Source organism: Lissotriton helveticus, chromosome 6 (assembly GCF_964261635.1).
Source record: "Lissotriton helveticus chromosome 6, aLisHel1.1, whole genome shotgun sequence".
NCBI lineage: Eukaryota > Metazoa > Chordata > Amphibia > Caudata > Salamandridae > Lissotriton > Lissotriton helveticus.
Genome location: NC_136067.1, coordinates 100635731 through 100653492, shown reverse-complemented (window position 1 = coordinate 100653492; position 17762 = coordinate 100635731). Strand labels below are relative to the sequence as shown.

The following is a 17762-nucleotide window of genomic DNA, read 5'->3' as shown; positions in this document are numbered from 1 at the left end:
TATATTATGTTTCCCAAAACGTAAAAGTCTAGGGAAAGTTCACAAAAAACTACTGGGGAAAAAAACTGCTGATAAACCTAATTAATAGGTCGGCGAAGTGAAAAGCGTGTACTAAGGCACAGCAATCTTCAACTTTGCCACCAAAATGGGTAAGCGTCCCGTGGCGGCAATGTTGAAGTTATACCAAGCGAAAAGTGTGGCAATTGCGAGCTATGGGTGTGGTCTATGGGGCTACACCGCCACTGATGCCATACAGGTGGCGGAGAATAACTTTTCAAAACGCCTTCTTGGAGTGCCTAGGGGTACCTCCAATTTGGTGGTCTACGAAGAAGTGGGGTTGCCATATATCAGTTACAACTTGGTTTTGCACCCCTTGATGCTCTGGCTCAACTTTTGGCTGAATGATGAGTTAGCCCTTAATCACCAGATTTTAAGGGACATCTTGAGTCTGGATTTCATGCTACGAATTCCGTGGTTGAAATATATAAAGAGTTGTTTTGAGGAGTTAGGACGGCCAGATTTATTTTTAAAACCTGACCTCATCACAATGGAGGATGTGGGCTACATTAAGAAGACTTTTACGATTACCAAGAAGCTCGCGAGAGATCACATTGAACTGGGGAAACAAAGTGTTCGCAAATATGTGATGCTAAAAACAATCCCTACCATGGAACCATACCTTCTGTGGCCATTGTCTACCCATGAGCGGTTTTTATTGATCCGGTTTCGTTTGGATTATCATTTGCTTTTAGCGGTCCCAAAGGGGAGCTGCAGGGGACAAGTGTTAGCACCCTGTGGCTGCGACATAGTGTCTCCGCAGGACCTGCTGCACTTTGTGTTTTTCTGCACTTTATACATTGTCCCCCATAGATATTTTTTAACATCATTATTAAAGAAACTGAATTGTAATCAGGTTCGCCCTGCTCTTTTTTTATTTACAATTGCTAAAACCAGACTGTATCTTCTTTGTAGAAGGTTTTTAAAATTAGCCCTGCGATCTAGATTATGTATGGAGCATTGATAGTCACCTTCTGTATTATCACCTTTCGCCTGATGTGTTTGTATTTTGCACATTGCCCGTTTGGCCTGTACTTGTTTTATAACTTGGTATTGGTGCCTATATTTTAATTTCATTGTACTGTAATTGGATTTTTAAGAAATGTCAGTATTTTTTTAAATGTTTGTATTGTGCTGTGAAACTTTTATGGTTTTATCTTTAAAACCGAATAAAGTATTTTGAATGAATGAGTACCTTGTAATTGGAGAGTTACATAAAAAAAAGAATACATACTGTCAACTGTTCTGCTGCGTTTGATAAATGATAATATGTTATGCTGCACTATGGGGCCCAGCAAAAGTTCTCAAAATCAGAGTAAAGTGCATTTCCTTAGCTGAAGGTGGATTAGTGTGTTTAGCAGCAAAAGACGTTTGACCATTGTCTGGAATATCGCAACAAACTGCGAAATAGAACAGCATGTGGTGAAGAACATGTTCTGTTTTTTGTCTAGGTGTTAATTCCAAGTCTACAGAAGATGGTAGCGCTGATAAGCATGATACTAAGCAATACAATTTAACCCCTTGCGTGCGCATCACGGAACCATGCCGTCATGAGCCACGGGCGGCGTGTGCTCATGATGGCGTGGTTCCGTTATGCTGCAGCCGCTCCGCCCACGCAGCACTGATTCCCCGCCTGTGCAGGAGAATTAGTGAGCGGGCGCGTCCATGCCGGAACCACGCCGTCATGAGCACCCGCCGCCTGTGGCTCATGACGGCGTGGTTCCGTCACGAGCGTGAAAGCGCTGTGCTCATTCCCCACGCCCCCCCCCCCCCCCAGTGCCACAGCAGAATTCGCGCCTTGGGTTAAAAGTTAAATTTTGGTGGGGTAAAGAATCTGTTCATTCTCAATTGTGGTTTTGTATTTTTTTGTGAGCAGGGTGCAGCCAGTACTTTGTGCTTTTTGTACAGCATATGCTATACTAATCGTATGCAATACTACTCGTCAACATTTATCTCTGTTTCATATCTGGAAAATCAGGGTTTTCATGGTAGATACGCATTTAGTGATTATTTCCTGGTAAGCAATTCATTCAGAGCGCCTTTTAGATCAAACCTTTCTTCTGTTTACATTGGACACTGTTTTTTAACCTGTAGTTCATCTGTCAAAGAGATCACATGGAGAATTTCATTTTTAGGTCAAGGCTACCGTCGCACTGCGAAGCCGAAGATTTTATGACTCCTAAAGTGGGGCTTTAACCCGCCTCTCTCTTCCATTGGCTAGTTTCGTAAATGAAGGCTAGCCATTGGAAGAGATGTGCGTCACTCGGTTCATGCCCCAGCTTGAGCAGATTCGTGGGCGTTTCTTTCTCTCTTTTTTTTTTTACAGGGCTATTTTGTTAGAAAGGCGATCCCGGGGGAGGCAGAAGATATCTGACTGACCACCCCTAGGTCCACCCCTCCTTCTGGAAGTGGCCGAGCATTGTCGAGAGGCCTCCTGAGTGAGGTTCCTCTCCTAAGATCGTACAGCAGAGCAAGCACACCACTACAAATGGACACCACACAAGAGGATAAGTTCTTAGGCTTTATCAATAATAAAGGGTGATGATTCGGCAATATGTACAAGCGGATCGAGGGATCCGTAAAGTCTCGTAAACGGGGAACAGGGTAGCGGGTCAGTCTCCGTTCTGGTTGGGCGTAGGGATACCCTGCGCACAGCTCTCAATCCTCGAGCTGGGGGATTCCGAGAGGTCGAGCCGCGGCAGCGCCAGCAGGACTCATAAGATGGTTTCAGCGAAGATGGGCCGCGGCAGCGCCAGCAGGACTCCAACGGTGGTTTCAGCGAGGATGGGCCGCGGCAGCGCCAGCAGGCTCCAAAGGTGGTTTTAGCGAAGATGGGCCGCGGCAGCGCCAGCAGGCTCCCAAGGTGGTTTCAGCAAAGATGGGCCGCGGCAGCGCCAGCAGGCTCCCAAAGTGGTTTCAGCAAAGATGGGCCGTGGCAGCGCCAGCAGGCTCCCAAGGTGGTTTCAGCAAAGATGGGCCGCGGCAGCGCCAGCAGGCTCCCAAGGTGGTTTCAGGATTCAGGGTAGCGAGTTCTTCTCGGGGTCAGCCGCGACAGCGTCAGCAGGGCTCTCGACTCCAGGATACAACTGGCGTCCTAATCCAGGGCTAGCCCAGATATAGGACTGGAGTCACTCCGGTTCCTCAGGCGGGGTATCTTCGTTCGGGGCGGTGGCCCGGGCGGCCATGGACCAGGTGGTCACACAGACCCACTCGGGCAGGCCTAGCATCCCCAGATGCTCTCTTCGCTCGACGTGGGCCCAGGGGGAACTTTCCAGGTCGTTCCCGAGGAGGCAGTCCACGGGGGCATCGTCCCGGACAGTCACTTTCAGCATGCCCGACACCCCTCCCCACTCGAAGGGGATCCGTGCCATCTGGCACAAGCTCTCGGAGTTGTCCGCCGACCGTACTGGGCACAGGACGTTGGGCAAGATCTGTTCGGGGGCCACCAAATGGCAGCGGACCGCCGTTACGCTGGCTCCAGTGTCACGGAGGGCTTCGGCTCGGTGTCCATTAATGGTGACCCATTGGCGGTACTTTTGTGTGTTGCCTGGGATCGGGGCTCGGGGGATCATGTCTCTTTCACCCAGGCACACCAAGGACATAGCGGCGGGCTCCCACTCTGCCTGCTCGGGGTCGTCGTCCTCTTCTTCGCCTCTTTCTTAGCCCAGGGCGGCGGCTGCGATCTGGCGGTTTGGAGGACCGGTGGTGCCGGGTCGTTGGTTCATCGGGCAGAGGGGGTCATTAGCATAGTGACCAGGCCGCTGGCATCTGTGGCAGGTGACGTTTGGGCGGGGCCCCGGTCGTGCTGGGGGGGCCCCCCTTCGGGCCAGGGATGGCGAAGTGGAGGTTGGGGGTGGCCCCGTGGGGGCGTCTCGGCCCCTGTTCTGGCCTCCTCCGCCGCCTCGTGGCCGGTGGTTCCCCGGGGATCCTCGGCCATAGTCTCCCATCGGGCTCCGGGGGACTCGGGTGCTTACCCATCGATCAGCCTCGACAGCGAGTTTCCGTGGCTCTGTCAGTTTGCTGTCGAGGAGATGCTGCCGGAGTTCGATGAAAACAGTTGTTGGAAAGGTGTTCCCAGACAATGAGGTTGAACAACTGCTCGTAGGTGGTGACCTGGCTGCCTTTGATCCACCCCTCTAGGGCTCTACTATAAAAGTTTACGTACTCCACCCATGTGGTACCGGGGAGTTTTTACGGTCTCGGAATCGCTGCCGGTACATTTCGGGGGTGAGTCCGTAGCGAGTGAGGAGGGCGGCCTTCATGTGTTAGTACGAGGTCATCTCGGCATCGGGGAGCTCTAGCAGGGCGTCCCTCCCTTCGTTGACTAACTTCCTCCACAAGCCGGCGCCCCAGTCCTTGAGGGGTACTCGATGGGCGGTCATGGCTACTTCATACGCTTTGAACCACTGTTGGATGTCGTCGTTTTTATAGTACTCTTTGACTACATCCTTGGGGATGTGAACTTTCGTATCCCCAGGAGGAGGCGAGCTCCGGCTCCCGGAGGCGCTGGCCTCACTCGTTTTGGACTTGATTTCAAGTTCTTTAAGGCCACGTTCGTGCTCGAACGTGAGTTTTTTTTCTTCTAGCCTCCGTTTCTCCTCAAGGTCTCCTTCCAGCCGTAGTTGCTCAAGGGCTATTTTCCTTTCAGCTAGCTGCAGTTCTCCGTCCAGCCGGAGTCTGGCGAGCTCCAATTCGTGGAGCCGGTTCCTCTCTCGTTCTGGGGCGTCTTCGTGGGAGAAGCCCGTGCCTATATCTGCGGGTCTTTCCCCCGCTGGGGTTGCGTCGGTCTCCGGGGATCCGTTCGGGCCCGGGTTATCTTCGTTCTGGGGTGGCGTCACTCCTGCCTCCACCCATGTTTGCAGGGCCGACTTGAAATCTTCTTTGGTGCTTAAGCCAGTGGTAGCGATGCCCAGGTCCTTGCAGAATTGCTTCAATTCCTTATGACTGTACTCTTCCATTTTCTCTTTCTGGAACTCTGCAGTCGGTCTGGTTTCTTTGGTAGTCATGGTCGCGGTGTGTTTCTGTCGGTAGTGGGTGAGTCACTCTCTGTACGATTTGCGTTGGCTCGGATCCCACCGCCTGCCACCAATGTTAGAAAGGCGAACCCGGGGGAGGCAGAAGATGTCTGACTGACCACCCCTAGGTCCACCCCTCCTTCTGGAAGTGGCCGAGCGTTGTCGAGAGGCCTCCTGAGCGAGGTTCCTCTCCTAGGATCGTACAGCAGAGCAAGCACACCACTACAAATGGACACCACACAAGAGGATAAGTTCTTAGGCTTTATCAATAATAAAGGGTGATGATTCGGCAATATGTACAAGCTGATCGAGGGATCCGTAAAGTCTCGTAAACAGGGAACAGGGTAGCGGGTCAGTCTCAGTTCTGGTTGGGCGTAGGGATACCCTGCGCACAGCTCTCAATCCTCGAGCTGGGGGGTTCCGAGAGGTCGAGCCGCGGCAGCGCCAGCAGGACTCACAAGATGGTTTCAGCGAAGATGGGCCGCGGCAGCGCCAGCAGGACTCCAACGGTGGTTTCAGCGAGGATGGGCCGCGGCAGCGCCAGCAGGCTCCAAAGGTGGTTTCAGCGAAGATGGGCCGCGGCAGCGCCAGCAGGCTCCCAAGGTGGTTTCAGCAAAGATGGGCCGCGGCAGCGCCAGCAGGCTCCCAAGGTGGTTTCAGCAAAGATGGGCCGCGGCAGTGCCAGCAGGCTCCCAAGGTGGTTTCAGCAAAGATGGGCAGCGCCAGCAGGCTCCCAAGGTGGTTTCAGCAAAGATGGGCCGCGGCAGAGCCAGCAGGCTCCCAAGGTGGTTTCAGGATTCAGGGTAGCGAGTTCTTCTCGGGGTCAGCCGCGACAGCGTCAGCAGGGCTCTCGACTCCAGGATACAACTGGCGTCCTAATCCAGGGCTAGCCCAGATATAGGACTGGAGTCCTTTGATGTCCGGACCCTCGCACCTGGGGGCCAGAGGGGCCGGGATCGTGGTGTCCAGACACCCAGCAGGGGGGTGGAGCTAGCGCCCAGGGAGGCCGGAGGGCGATCGATACCAGGCGTCCGGGGACGGCTGGAGGGCCATCGAAACTCCCCTCCTCGGGAATCCGTCGAGTGGCCACTCTGCCACCTGGGGGGATCTTGGTGCCTCGATGTCGGGGCTTCGCTGGGGTTGGGGCCGAGGCCACGTGCTCTGGACTTGATGGGCCCAGGATGGCGTCGGGCCTGGCATGGTGGTCCGGAGTGGTAGCCGGACCTGCAGAGTTGGGGCGCGGAGGGTTCGCCGTGTACCAGGGGGAAGAGCCGGGGGTTGCCAGGGTGGCTGCTCCTGTCGAGAGTTCGTGTAGGGTAGCGCCAAGGGGGCGACAGCGGATCGATGGAGGGCCGATGTCGTCCCGGGCCCGCCATGCGGGAGGGGTAGGACCACGCCATGAGTCCGGGTCCAACATATTTTTTCGTCATTGGTAACGTCTCTGTTGCCGGGATGGACGTAGCGATTTCTATTGCCGGTCCCGCTCTCCCCCGCAATCCCCCGCGTCTCGCTTCCGGAGTCCGCCGAGGGCTCGGGCCCGCTCCCCTGTGAAGAGTCTGAAGTCTGTGCCAGCTCGGTCCCGGTCCCCTCTGAAGCCAGCGGCCGCTCGCTCCCAGTCCCCGCCGAAGGCTCCTGCAGCGGCACCCAAGTCCCCCGCCGCCGGCCCGCAAGGCCCCCGCAGCCCGTGCCCAGAACACCGCAGCCGCCTCTCCCGTCCAGCCTCGTAAAGCACCAGCCGCCCGCTCTCTGTCACCACCGCAGGCCCGGAAGGCGCCCGCCGCTTGCTTGCAGTCTCCTCCCTGTGCTCCCACGGGGGCGGCTCTGACAATGCTTGCAAGGGCGGGTTTGAGTTACCAGTCCGGGTTTCTTTGTATTTTTTTTAACGACCGCAGCGCAATAAATAAACCTAGTGCCACACCGCGGCGGCTGCTTCAAAATCTGCAGTTTTATTACTTTAAGGTTTTTGGTTTCTCTTGGGTACAAATGGTTTCAAGTAGGTGATCGATAAAATGTCATTTAATTTATTTATCCATCCACAACCCGCTAATAATAGTCACTATGTAATTTTATATTACAGATAAGCAAAGGGTCAACATTAAATTGTTAAAAGGACATTAGACATAGCTTTTAGAACTGCGCTTCAGGCGTCAATGCGCTGGAATAAACAGTGTCCAAAAAGACCCAGGGCCCTATATCTGTTCTACGAAGTGCAGGTCTCACCGTAAAATTATTAAAGGGATTGTACTGCAGCACACACCACCTCTGTTGCGGCCAAATGTAACAATTAGCACACATGATGCACGTTATCTGCAGCAACACAAACAAATCCTGGCTGCCTGCACACGACTGTAATCTTGGGCACAGCGACCTTCATTGGGACCAGTGTACAGAGGTAAAGTGGAAGGACTCGCTGAACCGTCTGCAGCCATAAAAGTCAATATTTTCACGGCGTCCTGTTCTCTTAACGTACAGCTGTTCGCAGCACTTCCTGGTTTCTCCTTCAAAAGCATGAAGCAAAAAGACATTTCCAGTAAAGGAATTAAAGAGCGACTGTCTCCCCCCCCCCCCCCCCCCACTTCTATTCACGCAACAGATGCCCCGACGGCGTGTCTTACATTGAACAATAGCACACTCTCTTGTTTACAGAGCCTAGAAACGGCAAAAGCGTGGCACAATGCGCTCTAGAAAAAATACCAAATGATTCTCAATAGAAGCTGTCAGTCCCATGAACCTGCCAAGCCGGTGACCCCTTTAAGCACATTAGCAGGGGCTGTCTGTCCAGATCCCAGCGGCCTGCACACAGGCTGTGATCTTAGACACGCCGCCTCGAAGAGCAGCCCTGGTGCACAGGCCCTGCGCGGGCTCCGAGGGAATATTTTTATTATTAATATTATTTTGATTACCACTATTACTATTGTTAATAATATTAACAGTATTGTTATTAATGGCCACAACCCCTCAGATAAGGTAAACTTGAAGGTGTGTGGCCGCTAAAACACTTTCTATAATCTACTAATGCAATTCCACTAAACCATTCCAATTCATGATTCGGAAAATCTTTTCCCTTCAACAACGACTGAAGTAAACATTAGAGTCTCGCTCTCTGGCTGTGTGTGTGTGGGTGGCTTTGTGTGTGTGGCTCTGTGTGTGTGGCTCTGTGTGTGTGGCTCTGTGTGTATGGCTCGGTGTGTGGGTGCAAATGCAATAGGTCTCGCATTTGCAAGAGATTAAGCTATTGGCATTGTAAATGACAATGCCATTTATTTAAATGTTTTAAAAACAAAAACATAAATAAAAATATTGTCATGAGCAATGCCAATAGCTCTAACTTTAACACTGCCGAGTCCATTGCATTGTAAATGCTTGTTATCCCAGTCCGCTTGATTTTTCTATAGCACTAGTGCATTTATAGCACCACTTCCTGGCATTCAAGTGGCTAGGGCACTATTGAAGAGAAGGCTTCCACTATAACTTCGTTCCCAGTTGGAGTGTCTATTATAACTTTTGCGGACAAATATTCCTCTGGAAGTATATTAACGGTGTCAAAAAACCATAAAGATTGTCTTCTCAATATCCCCTTCAATTTGAAACTGCTTTTTGTAAACCAAACCTTTTATTTAAAAGCCCCTCAGTTGTTTGTACCTGGATATAACCATTAGTCTTCGTGATCAGGAGTAGTTTGAGCTTCAGGTGCTCCTTCATTGTTGTTACTTACCTCCTCCCATCCAGCTCCTTCCTATTTCGTGCCCCCTCCTGTCCTGTTGCTTGCATCTTCACATCTGTCTTGTGTTGTTGCTTGCATCATACTGCTACGTTGCTTGCCCCCTCCTGCCACATCTTCTGTTGTTACTGCCTCCACACACCCTCCATTGTTGATGCTTGTCCACCCCCACACTTCTGGCTGCCAGAAAAAAAACAAGCATTGTCAAAGCCAGCAGATTTCATCTACTCAGCCTATTGGCTTGGTCAATATTTTCAGCCATATTGCAAAGCACAGCGGCTGCTGTGCAACACGGTTGAAAGTTAGGGAAAAAGCGCCATGACGCAGCCAAAGCTGGCTGCATCATAGTGATTTTTTAAAATAATGCTTGCAGCAGGGAATGGCGGGAGAAATCTCCCAGTCCATGTTGCGTGCCCTCCCTCCGAGATGCCTCTCGCCAGCTATTGATATATATTTTTTAAGTTCTATAAACACCAGTGTTTTCAGCTGTGCTGCTGTGGAACATGGCTAAAAATATTGGCAAGACCTATTGTTTTTTTTTTCCTTCACAGCTAATTCCATCCGCTGGATGATGTCCTCTGGTCACAAATAAAACACATCTGTATTTAAGCTGAAGGAAACAGATGCAAGTAAATGCCAAATACATTAAAGGAATTAATGGTACTATCATTCCCCCGACTCCCAACTTTTCATTGATTGGAAAGGAGATGTAATTTGGCATAAACCACAAAGGTTGATCAAGTTGGTATAAACTGGGAATGGAACTCTTGTCAGCACTTGCACCACACTACAACATAGCCACTATGCTAGTATGCTGGTTGTGATAAAAAGAACCTACTCCATAAGTTTCGCCATGCTCAAAGCCTGAAGAAACAATACATGTTTTGAAAGAAGCACCAGAAGTGAACTTTTTTGCAACATAGGATACTGGACCAATTAAAGCGTTCTTACCATTTCATGCACACAAATGAACAGTATGCCAAATGTAGGCCAGCACATGCATTTCGTGTCTGCACAATGCACCACTGTGGTTGTTAACACTGTAATGGGTCAACGAAACATTGGAGTAAGTGTAGGCTTGCATTCTAGCTAGATGTGTGGAGTGAGTGCCAGTACAGATTTCTACAAGAAGCAGTGCTGAACACTCGTGTATCATTAGTAAGAGCAGCGACTGAGCTGGCGAGGTATGCAGCATTTATCAAGATGAAACATTCGTACGATTGTTGGATATGAACAATGCAGCAGATGCAGTGGCGCCAGGGCCTACTGCTCACTAAGTAGAACTGTCTTTTACTACGCGACGGGGTTGCTAGTTTCCTTGCTTGTTTTTCGATGCTTGGCACCTTTTTTACTCCGCTGCGTTATTGGGTTTCTAGCGCCTTGATGCCGGTGACCTCTTCCATGCCCGCTGTGCCGACTCTGAAGCAGAAAGAGGGTAAAACTAGCTGTGGAATTAAGCTGCAAAGCTGGGTGCAGATTGCTGCATATAGGCCCACCCGACCCCAAGGGTGTATGTGAATGTTTACAGTAGCTTGTTTGGCTGTTGATTTCCACGAAAGGCTGCAGTGGAGGGGCTTGTGAAGAAGAATCATTTCAAATTCAGCAAAGTTTTTAGAACAGAAAACAACACATCCTACTCTTCGCTCTGGTGCAGACGTGTACCTGGAAACCAGATAAAAGATTGCATCCGTGACCTGTACCCTCCCTTGTTATTAAATGCCCTTTGCTTTTGGTAGTAGGAGAGACTCTTTTCTAACTGTGATACCATTGCCAAGCCAACAATGGCAAGTCTCTGATCTATTAGAGGTCTGCTCTGACGAGACTCGGGCTGCCCATATCTTTCAAGGCGAGACAGTGACTGTTGCAACACCGCTAGGGACGAGTAGTAATCGCCACCCTCTGATGACCTTTCCAGGAGAGAAAGTGGCATCGAACCAGCTCCAGGGCTTTCTTCCTCCCGGTGGAGAGGAGCTGTGGTGATGTCTCTAAAAATGGATATCCCATTCTTGAGACATAGAACGCACCATGATATGTCAGACATCTGCCATGTCAGCACTTGTCCCAGATAAAGGAGCTATGCAGTTTCGCCTATCCATGCAACCTGTCATCAGTATAACATAGGGGTACATAGCTTACCCCAGAAGCCCATCTGAACCCCTAAACCTTCAATATTCCCAGGCCATAGAGCACTTTGCTTTAAGGACACAGTCCTAAACATCTTCCAAAACCTAGTTACTGGGCAGTAAACACTGACATTCCTGTGTTGACCCATAAATAGCTGTAACATAGGTCCAGGATACCTGAATGATGCCAAGTTCTCTGGATAGTTACCCCAGATAAATATACATGCGATGGTGTATATAGTGCTCATTTACATAGGCAGTGGTTATAGTGAAATGCTCTAAATTACATCTGTGTTCATCTCTGTCTTGCATATCTCATTATCTCCTTTCTATTTCTTATTTCACCCTTCCATCTCGGTTTCTCACCTTGTCCTCTCGGTATCGCGCCTACCTGTCTCTCTCTATTGCATCTCTCCATCTCGGTTTCTCTCTCTGCTTGCCCTGTACCTCACCACTTCCATATCTTTCCTTCTGTTCTTCTCACCTCTCCATATCTTGCTACCTCCGGTTGTCACAATTTCTGGCGCTCACCTTGACATTTATCGAGCTCATCCTCTGTATCACCTCTTTCCACATTTCTTGATCTGATCTCTGTAGATAGCTCTCCCAGTCCCAATGTCAACATACACAAAATGCCTTGCATACCCCCATCTGTTTTCTGTGCCCACACATTTCTAGATTGCATCATTGTTTCATGGGACACTCAGAAATACCAAATTAACTGTAATGGCGAACAGTTCTTTCAACCTCCTAACCCACAATCTCAGAATGTAATAGGCACTTGCTGACCATGCGTTGTCCTGCATTGGGTGGTTCCAAACATTGGTCTTTCGATTCGCTTTTGTAGATGAGATTTCACGGAATATTGTGAGTTCTGGAATCAGAACCTTATTTTTAAGACCCACATCCTTTGCACCAATGAGATCAGACCCTTTTACCTTAATAAACTTGCAATCCTTTTTCCTAGAAGTGTTTCAAAAGAACGCTTGCCACACATCGATGCAGCTGTTTTTCAGAATTGAACATAAGCGTACAATTCTTCCCCATGTCATCACAGTGAATAGAATAGCTGGGTTCATATTGGTCTCCTATACATATGAATGCCCCATTTGCTGCACTACATTGCATTCCCTGCATTCATATGACTGGATGTGCAGGTCTCGTCATCCAGACCGCTTTTAGCTGTGTGTAGGTGAAAACCTCTTGTGGACAGCCGCAGTCCGTGCAGGTAACAGTAGTGGGGGATTTCAAGGGACGATGCTGAGGGAAAATTAATTATTTATTTAATTTTACCTCGACATCGTCCCTCGAAATCCCCCCTTACCCGGCCCCACTTCTGTAACCTGCACGGACTGCGGCTGCTTGTGGACCATACCAAAATGTTAGTGGGCAGAGAGCTCCCCCATTGCTTTCCATTGGTTGGTTTATTGTCAATCGTATTTGCTTTGAACATTCGGGAGAGGCTGGGGTGGAGAGTGATTAGGTCACTGACACTTAGGTCTTCTTGGATCACTCTTCTGCAGCTTTGTCTTCTGGGCAGCCCACATCGACTGGGATGTTCTACAATTCTCACCTTCGTGGTCAGTCTCTCCTCCTGCAGGGCAGGTTGGCTACCTCGCCCTCTTCCCCTCCCCACACCCCCTCTCACCAGTGCTTCAGGACAGGTACACTGAAAATAGCTAATACAAATGATTCAGTGGGACTTTCAGTATATAGTCAAAATGACTGTCTAGTTTTTACCAATCACTAATGAAATGCATTCTCCAACAATAGATACGAATCAACAAATACAATAAATCAAAAATGTGCAGATGACGCAGTGCTCAAGTGTGTGATATTTTACATTATATACAGTATATATATATATATATATATATAGAGTGCCTCGATCTCTTCTGCCACCAACAACTCAATCCATTTGTGTGCCTTGTTCTCAGAACGCGGTCCTCCTAATCAGGCGCCACGATATGCCTGAGCCGTGTATATAGAAGATCAAGGAACTCGATAACCTTAGCCTTATTAAGTGTGGATCCAGGTGCCCCAGCATTTGAACAGATGGACAGCTAGGAGGTCCAATGTCGCACAGCATTGTTGTCCTGAGGATAACACAATATCACACACTTGAACAATATGCCATCTGCTCATTTTTTGATTTATTGTAATTGTTGATTGGCACCTATTGCTAGAGAATACATTTTAATCAGTGATTGGTATAAAGAGGCAGAGTCGTTTTGACTATTTACTAAAGGAGTCCCACTGAACTATTTTGATATATTTTCAGTGTATACCCAGGTTCCGAGCTCTGGCAGAAGGGTTAGGTTCTGTGTTCACAGTATATCCGGACAGGTACACCGTTTCTACAGCAGGCGATTATGACTACAGCTGATTTCCCCTCACCTCAGGCAGACACCAGCCCTGACTTCATAGCAGTGCTTTTAATAGACTGTGAAGCACTCCCATCCTTGGCCTTGGAGGATTTAGAACTGGAAACAATAAAGTGGGGTAGCAGGTTTCACTTTTATTGACAACTGGCAGACGGGGATGATCGATTGTCTGAAAATGTAGAATCTGGGTAGGGTGTTTTTTCTTTTATGTGTCCTTCACCCTGCCGGGTGATTTCCCTTCACAGTCTTTGTGTAGAGGTATATTCCTCTCAGTCGGGTAATTTCCATCCTGGAGCTTCCATAACAGTGTAACAGAGATGTGATGCTTCTGCACTGGTCTAGTCTAGTCTAGTCTAGTCTGGATATTTGTATTGCGCAACATATCACATCCCAGAGGGAGTCTCATGGCGCATGCGGACAGTCCCAGAAAAAAAAAGAGTGAATAAGCCTGAAAATGGAAATTTAACTAAAGAGCCATGTTTTCAATTTTTTTCGGAAACACATGAGTTCAGTAGTTGTACGTATATTTAGGGGGAGTTTGTTCCATAGAGATGGTGCCATAAAGGAAAAGGCACGTCCGCCGTTTCTAACAGTTAGGACTCTGAGCGGCGTAAGCTGCAACTTAGAACTTGATCTCAATTGTCGACAAGGCTGGTACCATGTCAGTTTTTGATTCCAATATTTTGGTCCTGTGCCGTACATATGTTTATGAACCAGACACATGGTTTTAAAGATGGCTCTTTTTTTAACAGGGAGCCAGTGTAGGCGTTTTAGGCATGGCAGAGAAGGAGATCGTCTGGGTAAACCCAGAATCAGACGAGCAGCAGTATTTTGTACAACTTGTAATTTCCTAATATGGCATTCATTTATGGCAAGAAGAAGAGAGGTACCATAATCTAACCTATTTAGTATAAGGCCCTGAACCAGGGTTCTGCGTGCTTCTGTTGGTATCCATTTGAAAACCTTACGTAGACTCCGCATGATTCCAAAGCAGGTGCCTACGGTGTGATTTACCTGGTCCTTCATGGATAATTTGTTATCCATGCGGAATCCAAGGTTGCGGACTGATTCCTTTGGGACGGGACACTCCCCCATTTCCGAGGGCCACCAATCATGGGTCCAGTGTTCGCTTGCTCGCCCGAATGTCATAATTTCAGATTTAGCGCCATTCAGCTGGAGATGGTTTAAACTCATCCAGTTTTTTACCTCTATCAAGCACTTTTTAAAACGCTTTTTGGTATCGTTTACGCCAGGGCCGAAGGTAACCAGTATTTGCGTGTCATCCGCATATGATAACACGTCAAAACCGTATGCCCTGATAAGTTTGGCCAGGGGGGCCATATAAACGTTAAAAAGCGAGGGGCTAAGAATAGAGCCCTGAGGCACACCTCTTGTAACCGGCCGAGTACTGGCTAGTGTCTCATCTATTTGCAGTGTAGTTGTTCGATTAGACAAATAACTGATAAACCATTTTAAAACCTGCCCTTTGACACCACACTCCCACAGTCTTCTGATCAAGACTGACTACTGACTGTCAGTAGACCTACTGAAGGACTAATCCGGGGAAGACAAAGGGGCAGGCTTCACCTAAAGGTTGCCCCACCTTTCAAAATAGCATGTGCATTCCCACTCGTCACCCTCCTCAATCACAGAATGGCATTTTTCTGAAAGACTAATCAGCAACTTCTTGATAACAAAATGCCGCGTAAAAAAGATCAGGTCCCTGCCCCGGTCTCCTTCCGCCAGCTACATATGTTTGAGCACTATACTTCTTCTTTCTATGATCTCAGTCCTCACGTTAATCTTTTATAAGGCCAGGCCAGAAGTATTAAATGGATTAAATCGTGCCGAACCCTTAAAAAAGCCTGGCGCCACAAGCGGACATCAGAAAACATGACAGCCCTCAAAAGCGCCACCCGCGAATACCACCAGATGATCCGCACCACCAAAAGGACATCGTTCAAAGAGCGGCTGGACAACAGCTCCCACAACAGCAAGGAACTCTTCAACATCGTCAAAGAGCTCTCCGACCCCAGCACCAGCAACAACGACATTGCACCGTCTCAAGACCTCTGCAACTCCCTCGCCTCATTCTTCCACCGCAAGATCGCAGATATACACGACAGCTTCGGACCCCACACCCCGCCCCCAGCCACCAAACCAACGACCCCCACCACCACCCTCAGCGCGTGGACCCACATCAGCACTGAAGACACCACCCGCGTCATGAACACCATCCACTCCGGCTCCCCCTCCGACCCATGCCCTCATCACATCTTTAACAAAGCCGACACCATCATCGTACCCCACCTCCGGAACGTCATTAACAGCTCCTTCACGTCAGCCACCTTCCCTGGAAGCTGGAAACACACAGAAATCAACGCTCTTCTGAAGAAACCAACAGCGGACCCCAAAGACCTCAAGAACTTCCGCCCCATCTCTCTGCTCCCCTTCCCGGCCAAAGTCATCGAGAAGACCGTCAACAAACAGCTGACTGCATTCCTCGAAGAAAACAGCTCGCTCGACCCATCCCAGTCTGGATTTCGAGCCAACCACAGCACCAAGACCGCCCTCATCGCAGCCACCGATTACATCAGGACCCTGTTGGACAACGGAGAGACAGCCGCTCTCATCCTCCTGGACCTCTCGGCAGCCTTCAACACCGTCTACCACCGCACCCTAATAACCCGCCTCTACAACACTGGGATCCAAGGAAAGGCCCTAGACTGGATTACATCGTTCCTCTCCGACAGAACCCAGAGAGTCCGCCTCCCTCCCTTCCACTCCGAGGCCACCAAGAGCATCTGCGGCGTACCCCAGGGCTCCTCACTCAGCCCAGCTCTCTTCAATATCTACATGAGCCCCCTCGCCACCATCGCCCGCAAACACAACATCAACATCATTTCCTACGCCGACGACACCCAACTTATACTCTATCTCACCAAAGACCCTCTCTTCGCCAAAGCCAACTTCCAGGACGGAATGAAAGAGGTTGCAGAATGGATGAGGCACAGCCGTCTGAAGCTCAACTCGGACAAGACGGAGCTCCTCATCCTCGGACAATCCCCTTCCGCCTGCGACGACTCCTGGTGGCCCACGTTGCTGGGCACCGCACCGACACCAAATGACCATGCACGCAACCTGGGATTCATCCTTGACTCCTCTCTCACGATGACCAAGCAAGTCAACGCAGTCTCGTCCTCCTGTTTCAACACCCCGCGCATGCTCCGAAAGATCTTCCGGTGGATCCCCACGAAACCACAAAGACGATCACCCAGGCCCTCGTCACCAGCCGACTGGACTACGGGAACGCCCTATACGCAGGCACCACAGCCAAACTTCAGAAACGCCTTCCGCACATACAGAACGCCTCCGCACGACTCATCCACGACATCCCCTGCCACAGCCACATATCCGCCCACCTGAGAAACCTGCACTGGCTCCCCGTCAGCAAGAGGATCACGTTCAGGCTGCTCACCCACGCACACAAAGCGCTCCACAACATGGGCCCCGAATACCTCAACAACCGCATCTGGTTACACCCCCCCACCCGCCAACTCCGCTCCTCCAGTCTCGCCCTCGCCACCGTCCCACGGATTCGAAGAACCACCACCGGAGGAAGATCGTTCTCCTACCTGGCAGCGAAGACATGGAACTCCCTCCCCGCACACCTACGACTGACGGAATGAAAGAGGTCTCAGAATGGATGAGGCACAGCCGTCTGAAGCTTAACTCGGACAAGACGGAGTTCCTCATCCTCAGACAATCCCCTTCCGCCTGGGACGACTCCTTGTTGCCCACGTCGCTGGGCACCGCACTGACACCCATTGACCACGCACGCAACCTGGGATTCATCCTTGACTCCTCTCTCACAATGACCAAGCAAGTCAACGCAGTCTCGTCCTCATGTTTCAACACCCTGCGCATGCTCCGAAAGATCTTCCGGTGGATCCCCACCGAAACCAGAAAGACGGTCACCCAGGCCCTCATCACCAGTCGACTGGACTACGGGAACGCCCTATACGCAGGAACCACAGCCAACTTCAGAAACGCCTTCAGCGCATACAGAACGCCTCCGCACGACGCATCCACAACATCCACAGCCATATATCCGCCCACCTGTGAAACCTGCACTGGCTCCCCGTCAGCAAGAGGATCAGTCAGGCTGCTCACCCACGCACACAAAGCGCTCCACAACATGGGCCCCGAATACCTCAACAACCGCATCTTGTTCCACACCCCCACCCGCCTACTCCGCTCCTCCAGTCTTGCCCTCGCCACCGTCCCACGGATTCAAAGAACCACCACCGGAGGAAGATCGTTCTCCTATCTTGCAGCGAAGACCTGGAACTCCCTCCCCGCACACCTACGACTGACCCAGGACCATCTCACCTTCAGGAAACATCTCAAAACCTGGTTATTCGAGCAGTAGCAGCACCCCCTCCTCAGCGCCTTGAGACCC

At 50.2% G+C, this 17762-nt stretch overlaps 1 protein-coding gene across 1 annotated transcript in view; it reads left to right on the top strand.

Moving 5' to 3' along the window:
* Nucleotides 1-17762, top strand: part of LOC144762283 (uncharacterized) — a 397653-nt gene that overhangs the window by 83523 nt on the left and 296368 nt on the right. The gene's annotated exons all lie outside the window — the stretch shown is intronic.